Below are 13490 nucleotides of genomic sequence, written 5' to 3'. Positions count from 1 at the left end.
CTATATTTGCCCTTTTCTAGTCTTCTGGAATCTCTCCCATCTCCCACAATTTTCCAAAGACAATAGCTAGAGGCTCAGATACCTCCTCTATTAGCTCCTTGAGTATTATAGGATGCATTTAATCAGGCCCTGGTGACTTGCAGGCATCTAACTTTAAGTGATTTTTAATTTGTTTTTTTATTTTATCTTCCAAACCTACCCCCTTCCTATTAGCATTCACTATGTTAGGCATTCCTTCGAGTTCTTGGTGAAGACCAAAACAAAGACGTCATTGAGCATCTCTGCCATTTCCAAGTTTCCTGTTACTGTTTCTCCCTCCTCACTGAGCAGTGGGACTACCCTGTCCTTGGTCTTCTTCCTCTTGCTTCTAATGTATTGATAAAAAGTCGTCTTGTTTTCCTTCATTCCTATAGCTAGTTTGAGCTCATTTTGTGCCTTTGCCTTTCTAATTTTGCCCCTGCGTTCCTGTGTTGTTTGCCTATATTCATCCTTTGTAATTTGTCCTAGTTTCTATTTTTAATATGAGTCCTTTTTATTTTTTAGATCATGCAAGATCTCGTGGTTAAGCCAAGGTGGTCTTTTGCCACATTTTCTATATTTCCTACCCAGCGGAATAAGCTTGTGAGTTGATACAGATAAAAAAAATGGATGCTTTCAATTACATTAAAAAATTCAGCAGCCTCACTAGAAGCTGATGCTGCATCAATGACCACTGAGTTCAACAAAGGAGAACTGCATGGGACAAAAAAAGCTCAAAGGGTTTAACTCTCAGATCCATGTCTGCACTCCTCTGTTCTTTCCTCATGTTGGCACCATTATCATAGTCCTGACCTTTCACGTCAGCTATCGCAATTCCCGTATCTTCCAGCTTTTTAAGAAGCACACTTGTCATACCAGCTCCTGTAGTATCATCAAATGTCAATAAATTCTAGAAAATGCTTTCTGACAGTCACCATTGCAGGGACATTTTCACTAGGTTCTCTTATTGTTTCAAAACACACCATTAAAGACATTTGTTCCGTATGGCTGATGTCAGGTGTGCAGTCCAGAATAACAGAGTAATAGTTTGCTGACTTCAGATCTGCCACCATCTTCCGTTTGACTCTTGTTGCCAGTAACTGTATGATCTCATTTTGAATTGTTTTTACAAGGTAATGGTGTGTGTACATTTCTTGGGTGGTGACTCTTCTTAGATGCTCCTGGAGTACAGCATCAAACTCAGCCATCAGCTCCACAATTTTAAGGAAGTTTCCAATGTTTGGCACATACAGCCGATCTAAAGTGCCACACAGTGCTAGGTTTTGGGTAGCAAGCACTCTCACAAGGGCAATGAGCCTTTTCAGAACATTTTGCCAGAAAAGAGGGACTGATGCAATCTTCTCTTGATGCTGATCATCTATGGTCTCATCTCAAGCTCTTTCCATCTATGGAATGCTCTCTGATGATTTGCTGCCTTCTCATGGCATCCCAGATTTCTAGTCAGATTTTTCCAGTCCTTTGTTTCTGTAGAACCCAATGTGGCTGGAACATTAGACTGGAAGAGTTTGCAACAAAAACAGTATGCAGCATTCTGGGTTTTTCAGTACATAAGCCATGGCCTCTCCACTTTGTCACCACTGGGGATTTCACGCCCGTAATGTGTTGGATGGAAACTTCTGTTTTCATTGTCTTTGGGGAACATGAAGTTTTTCACTTGCTGTGGCCCATGCAGTACAAGGAAGTCCCTCAGGCTACTGCTCAAGTGGGTCCACAGTCCTGGATCATCTACACTTAAGGAACTAAACTCAGCAGCTGCTGTTTCTTGCACCTCCACTACACACTCGTCTCTGATCTACACTTTTCTTCAGGAACGTGCATGGTTACATCCATTTGAGATGGAGATATGGATGCTGCAGTAGCTGCCAGGTCACCTGCACTCTGACTAACTGGAAGATCAGGCATCTTCTCACCATTCACATCCTCACTGGGGCCGGAAGGCTCACCGTGAACATTTGTGTCTTATGTATCTCAGGAGAGCTCCTTCCTGCTTAGATAGAAAAGCTTCCTTTGCTTTCTTTTTCTGAATGCTGCCCCAGAGGGGTATTTTCTTCTTTCACTCACGGCTGCTGTTCTGTGCCAGCTATAGTGGCTCTCAACATTCAATTGAAGGGGACAAATAAGCAGGCTGGTAGCAGGGCCTGATTGAGGGAAGATATCAGTGTCTTAAGGGCCTAACTGGCTCCTACTACTTCAGCTAACTGCCTGTTCCCAAGTGGGTTCAGGGAAACAGCAGGAAATAGGAAGCTCCCTGAGAAGCTGGTGTTAATCAGTCCAGGCTCCTGCGGGTAATAGAGAGGTACATAAGAGGCTCCTCCTCTCTCTCCCTGCAGCTCCTGCTGCTTTCTGTTATTCTCTCACCTTTTCTCCTGCCTGCCTATTATGTCTCTTGGGCCCTTCTTCCTCCAGCACAGCACTCCACCATCTCTGTGCATCTAGAGAATACATACAGAGAGAATACATATGCACCAGCAGCAGACAATTTTCTACACTCTGGGTCCTAGTGGTGTCGCCCCACAGTCTAGCACCTGAGGCGGCCGCCTCAGTTCGCCTCATGGTAAGACCACCCCTGGGCAGCAGCTTTTACAGGAGCACTCTCCTGCCAACAAAATTCTCCTGCCAGGGGCGCTTTTTGTCTGTAAAACTTTTGTCATTCGGCAGGGTGTGTTTTTAGGGCCTGGTCTACACTACCGGGGGGAGGGGGGAGTCGAACTAAGGTACGCGACTTCAGCTATGCGAATAGAGTAGCTGAAGTCGAACTACCTTAGTTCGACTGACTTACCCATCCAGACGCGGCGGGGTTGAACTCCGCGGCTCCAAGGTCGACTCCGCCACCGCCGTTTGCGGTGGTGGAGTTCCGGAGTCGACCGGAGCGCGTGGGGAGTTCGAACTATCGCGTCTTGATTAGACACGATAGTTCGAACTCCGAGAAGTCGAACTCACCGCGTCGACCCGCGCGGTAAGTATGGACCTACCCTAACCCCCCGAACAACAAAAGTTTTGCTGACAAAGTTCCAATGTAGACATAGCCTCAGACAGCTGTGGATCTGGCAGTTTCATTCACATAAGGAGTAACGTTTCTCTGCTAGACTACTACTTTTTTTGGAGGAGAAGAACAGGGAAAAAATGGCAGAGGACTAAATCTGACAATAGCTTGTGAAGCTATTTTACCTACTATTGTTTGCAACTAACACCAAGATTCCGATAAAAGAAAGATTAGGAAAAGATTTTTTTTCCCCTGTTTACTTTGTGCGTTTGACAGTTTGCGCATTCAATTTCACTAATTCCTCATAGTCAGTATTATTCTGATTGTGAGAGTTTCACACAACAGAAGGCAAGACCTTTAAAAACTACAAACTACTGAAGCTATTGAGATTGGCAGGGGAAATCTTCTAAACTTGAGTTTCAAATTGACAGTGTCGCATAATGGTTTATTACAATGCTCCTCTGGATCATTACTTGTTTGTTTGCTAGCCCTGTATAGCACAGCGTTCTAACAAACTACATGGCCGAGTGTCAGAACTCTCATTTGAATTTGTGAAGAATTCCAACTGCTTGCATTTTTATCTGGCTGAGACGCCAGCATTTTCCAGCTGGGACCACTTACTCTGAAGTCTCTAGTCTATGTGGCACCCAACCATATGAGCTTGGAAATGGGTTGGTTGCCTAATTCTGTCGTAGCTACATTTCAAGAGACTGACATTGTTTGCCCATGTCTGATGGCAATACTGCTGTCTCTGTCAGTCAAGGTTTTCAAGAATTTTTTGAAGAGAAAAAGGAGCAGTCCGCATGTTGTCCTGCCTACTGAACTACTTTGATTACTTCCACTCAGCAATAGCAGGATTTTTTGTACTTTGAGTAAAGGAAAAATGCTGCTATGCTATCACCAACACACTTTAAATGGGATTAAAGATGCCATATTCCAGACTGCATAGTCTACCTGCTCCCTGGACAGTGTCTGGTCAAATCAGTCACTAGGCACTGAATGAATATCAGGCCCTCCTTTCATAGAGTTACTACTACCACCACCTCCATTTTACTAGACACTAACGTTGTGGCTAGCCTGAATGAAAAGCCCATTACTGGAGAGGGACAAACCACAGAGCACTCTGATATCCAAAGAAGATCACCACAAAACGATGCAGCATCTTGGCATATCCAACATGTTTTAATAACTTCTGTTATGACTAAGGCTGAGATTTTGTCTCAGATATTTTTAGTAAAAGTCATGAGCAATAACCAAAAATTCACAGAAGCCTGTGACCAGGGATATTTTTAGTAATGTCAGGAACAGGTCACGGGCTTCTGTGAATTTTTGGTTATTGCCCATGACTTTTGCTAAAAATATCCCCGACAAAAAGGAGAAGGAGGAGGGTCCAGCACCTGCAGCAGCTGGGAGCTACAGGGGCCCTGCCACCAGCAACAGCTGAGAGCTGCCCCTGGGATGAAGTGGAAAATGTCACAGAGGTCTCTAGAAGTCATGGATTCCGTGACCTCCATGACATAATCGTAGCCATAGTTATGACTAGTGGTAGAGCGAAGACTGCTGTAACACACCCACATTCATTCCAATGACAGTCTTTCTAAGACTGGAGGTAAGCAGGATAGGATTTGCTTGTCCCTCGTTATGCACAAAGGAAGCAACATGCACATTTACAGGAAGATGGAGTGTTGGCATCAGAAGGTTCCACGGCAAAAAACAAAGAAGGATGTGAGAAAGTGCATCAACAGAAATCTAGAGACCCAGGGAGAAAATGAAGCAAGAATCAAATAGTGAGCTATTTACATAGCCAGTTTCCAGAATGGGACTCCAGGGCTAGTTACAATAGCACAGTAAGGAGTTTTCACACTCCCAGCCAAGGGCAAAATGTCTTGTGTTTCTATGGGCTTAGCTACACTGGAGAGTTGCAGCGCTGGTGGAGGCTTTACAGCGCTGCAACTTAGTCACCGTCCACACTTGCAAGGCACATACAGCGCTGCATCTCCCTGGCTGCAGTGCTGGCTGTACTCTGCTCTGCCTCAGGTATAAGGATTGCAGCGCTGGTGATGCAGCGCTGCTCCGCAAGTGTGGCCACCAAAAGCGCTGTAATTGGCCTCCAGGGTATTCGGAGATATCCCAGAATGCCTGTTCAGCCACTCTGCTCATCAGTTCGGACTCTACTGCCCTGGCCTCAGGTGACCCGCCGTTTAAATGCCCCAGGGAATTTTAAAAATCCCCTTCCTGTTTGCTCAGCTAGGTGTGGAGTGGAATCAGTGAATCCTTCCAGGTGACCATGCCTCCACGTGCCAAACGAGCCCCAGCATGGAGCAATGTCGAGTTGCTGGACCTCATCAGTGTTTGGGGGGAGGAAGCTGTGCAGTCCCAGCTGCGCTCCAGCCGTAGGAATTATACCACCTTTGGCCAGGTATCAAAGGCCATGCTGGAAAGGGGCCATGACCGGGACGCGCTGCAGTGCAGGGTTAAAGTGAAGGAGCTATGGAGTGCCTATTGCAAAGCCTGCAAGGGAAACCGCCGCTCTGGCGCTGCCCCCACAACCTGCCGTTTTTACAAAGAGCTGGACGCGATACTTGGGGGTGACCCCACCGCTAATCCGTGGACCACAATGGACACTTCTGAGCAGGGGGGGAGGGGAGGAAACCGAGAGTGAGGGTACTGGGGTGGGGGGAGACACCCCGGAGTCCCTGGAGGCATGCAGCCAGGAGCTCTTCTCAAGCCAGGAGGAAGGTAGCCAGTCGCAGCAGCCAGTACTTGGTGAAGGACAAGCAGAGGAGCGGGTTACCGGTAAGCGGCTTCTATTTTCAGGATGGAAATGTTTCGGGAGAGGAGGGGGGGTTAGGGCTGCATGCATGCCTAGATGTGGAATAGCCCACTGATGTGGTCTATCACGTCGCGGTAATCGGCCTCGGTAATCTCTTCAAAAGTTTCAGCCAGAGGGTGGGCAATGCGCCTGCGCAAGTTTGTAGGGAGAGCCACTGTGGTCCTTGTCCCAGTCAGGCTAACGCGTCAGCGCCACTGTGCCGCGAGGGGTGGGGGGACCATTGCTGCACACAGGCAAGCTGATTGGGGCCAGGGTGGAATCCGCATTGCTGTAGAAGACCTTCCCCCTCTTCCCTGGTGACCCGCAGCAGCGAGATATCTTCCAGGAGTAACTCCTGTGGAAAATGTTGGGAAAGCTCTTTCCCTTGTGCCCCAATGTCTGCTCCAAACTCCCTTCCCCAGCATCCAGGTTCTTACCTCCACCAGCTGCCTCCAACACCTGTACGTTCACCAACCAGCCCTGAGAACTATGACCCTTACCCTCCGCACTCAACCCCCATCACAATGCAGTATAGGCACCTTGAAGTGCAGCAGTCATTGCACAGCACTCCAGACAGGACATATTCAAACCTGTGACTGTACAGTTCACCAACCCACCCCCTGCCCTTTTAGGTTCCCAAAATGTTGTGTCTGTCAAGGAAGTTATTTTCTTTTCAATACAAGAATTCTTGGCTTTGAAAACATTCTTTATTATTGCAGAAAGTGAAAGATACCGTAGCCCAGTAAAGAAACAGGCACTGCAAATCATTTTAGGAAAAACAGATTCCTACTAACATTGTAACCACTGCACTTCACTCCTGTGCAAGGCAACAAACATTATTGTTGGCTTTCAGCCTCAAATTCCTCCCTCAAGGCATCCCTAATCCTTGTAGCCCTGTGCTGGGCCTCTCTAATAGCCCTGCTCTCTGGCTGTGCAAATTCAGCCTCCAGGACTTGAACCTCGGTGGTCCATGCCTGACTGAATGTTTCACCCTTCCCTTCACAAATATTATGGAGGGTACAGCACGCGGATATAACCGCAGGGATGCTGCTTTCCCCCAAGTCTAGCTACCCATACAGAGATCTCCAGCGCCCTTTTAAACGGCCAAAAGCACACTCCACAGTCATTCAGCACCGGCTCAGCCTGTAGTTGAACCGGTCCTTGCTCCTGTCAAGCTTCCCTGTATAGGGCTTCATGAGCCAAGGCAGTAACGGGTAAGCGGGGTCTCCAAGGATCACAAAGGGCATTTCGACGTCCCCTACTGTGATCTTCCTGTCTGGGAAAAAAGTCCCTGCCTGCATCTTCCTGAACAGGCCACTGTTCCGAAAGATGCGTGCATCATGCACCTTTCCAGGCCAGCCTGTGTTAATGTCAATGAAACGCCCACGGTGATCCACAAGCACCAGGAGAACCATAGAGAAATACCCCTTCCGATTAACGTACTCGGATGCTAGGTGGGGTGGTGCCAGAATAGGAATATGCGTCCCATCTATCGCCCCTCCACTGTTAGGGAAACCCATTTGTGCAAAGCCATCCACAATGTCCTGCACGTTCCCCAGAGTCACGGTTCTTCTTAGCAGGATGCGATTAATGGCCCTGCAACCTTGCATCAAAATGATTCCAACGGTCGACTTTCCCACTCCAAACTGGTTCCCGACCCATCGGTAGCTGTCTGGAGTTGCCAGCTTCCAGATTGCAATAGCCACCCGCTTCTCCACCGTCAGGGCAGCTCTCAATCTCGTGTCCTTGCGCCACAGGGTGGGGGCAAGCTCAGCACACAGTCCCATGAAAGTGGCTTTTCTCATCCGAAAGTTCTGCAGCCACTGCTCGTCATCCCAGACTTCCAAGACAATGTGATCCCACCACTCAGTACTTGTTTCCCGAGCCCAAAAGTGGCGTTCCACGGTGCTGAGCATTTCCGTGAATGCCACAAGCAATTTAGTGTCATACGCGATATCATCATCATCGGACTCCTCACTGTCACTTTGGAGCTGAAGGAATAGCTCAACTGCCAAACGTGTTGTGCTGGCGAGACTCAGCAGCATATTCCTCAGCAGCTCGGGCTCCATTTCCCACAGAAATCACGCTGCACAGAAACCGTTGGGAGAGTCACAATGGCGCAAAACGTGGACGGAAAAACAGTGACTGCTGGGATGTGAAGCGATGCATCACGGGGCGTTGGGACAGGAAGCGGAATGACCCGCACCCTTCTGTCCCCTTCCCACAACCCACGGCGCCAAAATGGGATGAGGTGCTCTGTGGGATAGCTGCCCATAATGCACCACTCCCAACAGCGCTGCAAATGCTGCAAATGTGGCCCCACACCAGCACTTTCCCTACACAGCTGTACGAACACAGCTGTAACTCCCAGCGCTGCATATCTGCAAGTGTAGCCAAGCCCTAACAGCCCTCAAGATCTATACCACGATACACAGAGCACCTTTGATACGACAGGCTTGGCTATGAACCTCATTTATCTGAACTGTTAACAGAAAAGCTTATCCAAAACTAGGTTGCACCATCAACTTCCTTTGCCCAAGTTGACAGAAAAATATAAGAACTTAAGAGTACACACACTGCATTTTTACAATTCAGTATTTATTTCAGTTATCAGCAATACAGGTAAGAACATTTATTTAATATATTATTTGAGTTAGATCCTTCAAAGCTAAACAAGCTCAGATGTAAGTAAGAAGTTTTATGTATACTTTTTACAGAAAAAAAAAAACTTTCAAAACCCCCTTGCTAGTTCATATCTAAAAAAAACAGAAAAAACTGACTCAATCCACCCAGAAGTCATTAAATTATTATTTGAAATACTCTGGCCATTGACAATGGCTCTTTGGGTGGGTTTGTTCTGCAGACCTTTATGGGTAATAGTACAGGAGTGTTCCACCCCTCATTTCTTAGATCAGGGGTGGGGAACCTAAAGCTCGCAGGCCGGATTCAGTCCGCTGCTTCATTTCATCCAGCCCGCTGCAGGGGGAAGCTAGGGTTCCCAGGCCACTAAAAGTCCACTTGGCTCCACACAGCTCCTGGAAGCGACTGGCATGTCACTGCAGCCTCTAGGAGCAGAAGCGATCGGGAAGCTCCGCGCAATGCCCGCTCCCCCAACGCAGGCTCCACAGCTCCTCTGGCCCCTCCAGTCTAGGGGCTGGACATAGCAGCCGCTTCTACAAGCGGCGCAGAGCCCCAGGAGGCAGGGAGCCTACCTTAGCCCCACTGCACTTCCAACCAGGAGCCTCCTGAGGTAGCACTGCCTGGCCAGAGCCCAGACCCCAGTCCCCTGCCCCAGCCCAGAACTCCCTCCCAGACCTCGCACCCTAACCTCCTCTTTTCTGGCCCCAGCCCTAAGTCTAGGGGAAGTCACAAGCCTCTGCCCCTCTCCTGGGGTGGAGTGCGACCCGCGACTGATTTTTTCTCTCTGTGGGTCAGTGGCCCCTGATAGAAACAAGGTTCTCCACTCCGTCCTAGATGCTTGCCAGGCGGTTTTAAGTTCTTGCCACACAAAATCCTTCCACCACAGTGAAAGCTGACAGTTAAGTTGAAGACAGACCTAGTACCAGTTTGCTTAAGTTTAGAAAGATGCATTCAGAACTTGCATTCTGTTTCTATATGTTATCACAACTTCAGTTTATAGACTCATAGAAGAGAGATGAAGTTATCCAGGCCTTCTCTGTCAATGCAGTATTGTACCCTTTGATATATTTCCTAGGATTCTGTCCAGTCTAGGTTTAAGATGCATCAAGAAATGAGGTTTCTGACACTTCCTTGGGAGACTGTCCAGGAGTCCAATCTCATCATTAGGCGGCATTTAGCCTCAATTTCAATTTTGTCCTACTAGTTCTAGTTACACCTGCTTTCACAATATAAACCCTTCCAGATTTGTGTCCACTAACCCCACCCCACACACATTATCTGTCTCCTAACCAAGATTTATATATTTAACTCCTAATCTTTCTTCAAATCATTCTCTCCAGATGCCTAATCTCAGCATACTACTAAAGTTCCAAACTCCAGAGTCTGCATAAGGGATCCAAGTACCTCAATGGACTGTAGATTGTGGACTTTCTTCATATGAAAAACATCAATATGAAGAGATAATTTTCACCCAGTTACTCTTCCTCCCTACAACAGCATATTGGAAGAGTCAGTTCCTATTTGTCCAGATTATTCTGGCTCTCTCATGTTGTTCCTCACTTTATGTTGTAAGTTCCACTGAACATAGCTTGTATGCTTTCTACTGTTGAGCAAAAATACGTGCAATCCCCAATGGTATCAACTGTGATGTAAATAAGATTTTTGGAACAGCCTTGCAGCAATTCTCCAAAAGATAAAAGCGTGTGTATGCACCACACACACACCCCCCCACGCTTGGTGATATAGAGGCCATAAACCCAAAGATCAAGTCCTATTCTAGGAGACAAGCGAGAGGTAGTAGCTTCGTAGGTCTGCATGTTCACATCACAAACAGAATGCATAGTTTGTCCGGTTTGATATCCCATGCTTGAAAGGCCTAAGTACTGAAACAGCAAGGGTTTGCTAAAGTTACAAGCAGAGTCATAATGGGAAGCTTATCAGTAACTGCCCATAATCCCTCAGGTTCATGAGCATCAAACTGACTCTAATTAAAGTAAAATTTGAAGGAAAGTTACATTCTTTGAACCAAGGACCTCCTTGTAATCCTTTAAGTATTTTGCCATTTCTCACCACACATATCTAAAGGATTCATAGGAATGATACTGTCAGTGAAATAATCCATTGTGATATCGGTTACAGTGGACTTGTTCAAGTGTGCGAATGCATAAGAAACAGAAAGTCAACTATTTCCATTCTAGGTCCAGTCATCTTATTCCGTATCACCCCCTGGCCCCATTAGTGATGTTGGCTTTATCTACTCATCTGTCAGCTTCTCAAACAAGCCCCTCCATACCATGTCATGTCCCTATGCAAAGAATGCCCTTCCCAAGCTCATCTACAAGGCATGGACTCAGCTACCTTCATAACATTCAAGTTCCTCCAAAGGCCTACCTCTCTCAGCATGCCTGCAGAAAACATGACAACTGACAATGATGAGTTTGAGGTGTAATTCTGGGGAAATTTACATTTCCTATTGTATTAAAAATAGGAAATACGCTCCCTTCCCCTCTATTTGTGTTTTTGCTGCCACTGACATTTCAGTCAGGAGTATGATGGTGCAACCAGACAGCTGTGTCATCAAAATCCCAGTACAGACAAAACCACACTTTTGCCAGTACACGCTGTATATACGCTAAGTGTGCTTTCCCAGCATAGGATATCAGTGTACCCTAAATTGGCAAAACACTTCTAATGTAGACCTGACATAGCATAGTAGGGTAGTGTTAGATTATTTCCCATCGCCCATATATGTACATTCCATGTTTAAAACAAAGAAAGTTTTGACTTAAATTACAAGCACTATAAAAATCTATCCAGTACCTACAAGAGCAAAGCTGTGTTTCTTTCATATCATATCACATCATAACCACCATTAAACAGTCTGGAACTTCACTGGCTATTTCATTGATCCATGAGGCAGAAAACAGCTTAGTTCTTCAGCAACTATCTTGGCTCTGCAGTACTGACAGCTGTAAACTTTGTCCTCTCAGAGTACTGAGCAGATATCAGTGAAGACAGCAAATATATGTGAAGTGGAAAGGTTTGGGACGGTTTCATTTTAATTTTTGAAGTAGAGTCTCTTCCTACATTCCCCTGAATTAAGGGATGGGGCAGATCCAAATTGAAAATACTTGAGAGAGAATACACAAGTTATTTTGCCAGTTGGCATGTAGTTCTGCAGTTGCACAGTGAGTTTAGCCAATTGCTCACACATTTTTGTTGTGCATCAAAAGGCAAAACAACTGCAAGACGGGGGTTTTTTTGCCCACACACAGCTCCTTACTCAGCAAAAAACCTTTTATTTCACCCAACTTAGTCTGCTGGAGAAGTAAGAGTCTGGCTCCCTTACAGATCACTATCTGCTTCCAAGGCTTGAAGAAATAGATGAAGAATCCTGCAAACTACAGCCAGGCCTTCAAATTAATGTACATCCCAATGACCAAATCAAAGTCACTGGTTAGTACAGCTGCAGAAGGCTTCCTTTGACATGTCAATTTATGAAGTAGCTGGATCCCCACCACACTTTTGCACAGCTTCACATGCTGCTGTTGCCACTAGTCCCCTTCCTCCCCCATTTCTCAGACCTGATATTTGTTGAGGGTAAAGGCATGCTTTTAAGATGTTTCTAACGTTTAGAGTGGGCTAGCTCAGACCAAGAAATTAGAGATGGAGGTGAGCCAGCTAGGACAAAAGGCTCCTCACTTGCATGCTGGATGCTTCACTCTAGCCTTCACATTCAAGCCACATTACCCCTAGTACAGAGTATGGGGGAAAGTGGTCCAGAGTCTCACACTGCTCCCCAAGGTCTCCAGATAGTAAAGACTGAGTTAAAACATTTTCTTGATATGAGTTTTTTTTGTTTAGGACAGATGCAAATGACCTTGCTTGAAAAGTGGGGTGAGAGAACTCCACTGTTTCAGGATGAAACCACAGAGTACAGTAGGGGAACTCCAATAGGGCCAAGAGAACCTAAGGAGCAGAATTTTTGTTAAGTGCTCCTTGTATAAAGCAGGTGATCTCTTTAGGTATTCCTAGACTGCTGTTAGGAACCAGTCACTTCCCCTGCTGACAGTGGCTACAAAATCCTCAACTGCTCCTGTACCCAATGGCAGCATTGGATTCCTCGTCTTCCCCCACAGCTGCTGAAAACTGGAGCATGCCCCAGCTGCCAAGGAAAATGCAAGACTGCTGTGGCAGCTCCTGGCAGCAGGGGAAGGACACAGCTCTGGTATGGCTGTGCAGCAGCACGGCATGCCAGCAGCTGAGTTTGACTTCACACTTTTCCTAGAGATGTGCACCAAGATCAGGATGCTCCCTCACTACAAGCTAGTCCTTTTGGAGGACTCACTATAGACAGAGTCCCAATTCTCAACAGCCAGGAACCCTGCCTATCTGCTCCCTAGCGCTGCCCAAAACAGCCCTGCCTTCAAAAGAGGCTGGCAAAAAGGTTCGTGTTTCCGGAAGTTACAATGATGTGCACGCTGATTCTGAAATAGTGGTCAAAGTTTTCAGAAATAGGTGCCTAAAGCTAGGCTACTAAGGGTTGGATTTTCAAAAGTGTCTATGTGGCTTAGAAGCACAGGTCCCACTTAGCTTTTGAAAATCATAGCATTAGGCATGTAAATGTGGACTTAAAAATTGTTTTATAGCTGCAAGTTTAGACATTGGCCAAAGTTTTCTCTAGGACCACTAACACTGAGAAAGTGAAAGGCTTAGTGCAAACAGTTGCTTGAGCCATTGTATTCACATAAGTTAATTCATTATATTTGCATGCACAAAGTATTTTGAATACTAAGAATAAGTACTCTGAACTATGCCATGTAAAAAAAGAGTGTGTTTGAAAGTCACCTGTCTGTATTCCAGATACGGGCATTTCAAATGCTTAGGAAATGACACTGAACTCCAGAAAAATACAAACTATACTGGAATGGAGTTGACATGGGAAATAATCAAAAACATTACTGAACAGAGTGCACAAGCAAAATGACTTTGCTCACTGCACAAAAAATTAAGTTG

The 13490-nt window shown here is 46.2% G+C and overlaps 1 protein-coding gene and 1 long non-coding RNA gene across 5 annotated transcripts in view; one reads left to right on the top strand and one right to left on the bottom strand.

Annotated features, from left to right (window-relative positions):
- Positions 1–12377, top strand: part of LOC120373591 — a 38700-nt gene extending 26323 nt beyond the window's left edge. The window contains exon 4 of one of the 2 annotated variants that reach the window (XR_005585599.1): positions 9815–12377. This is a non-coding gene — a long non-coding RNA (uncharacterized LOC120373591). Of the gene's footprint in view, positions 1–8866; positions 9075–9814 lie in introns of those variants that run through there. The other variant, XR_005585601.1, reaches the window with a different exon arrangement.
- The window catches only part of ARIH1 (ariadne RBR E3 ubiquitin protein ligase 1), a 130127-nt gene that overhangs the window by 104508 nt on the left and 12129 nt on the right, over positions 1–13490 (bottom strand). The window lies entirely within an intron of this gene.

The sequence above is a fragment of the Mauremys reevesii genome, linkage group 10 (assembly GCF_016161935.1).
Source record: "Mauremys reevesii isolate NIE-2019 linkage group 10, ASM1616193v1, whole genome shotgun sequence".
Lineage (NCBI taxonomy): Eukaryota > Metazoa > Chordata > Testudines > Geoemydidae > Mauremys > Mauremys reevesii.
This window is presented reverse-complemented; position numbering and strand designations above follow the sequence as displayed.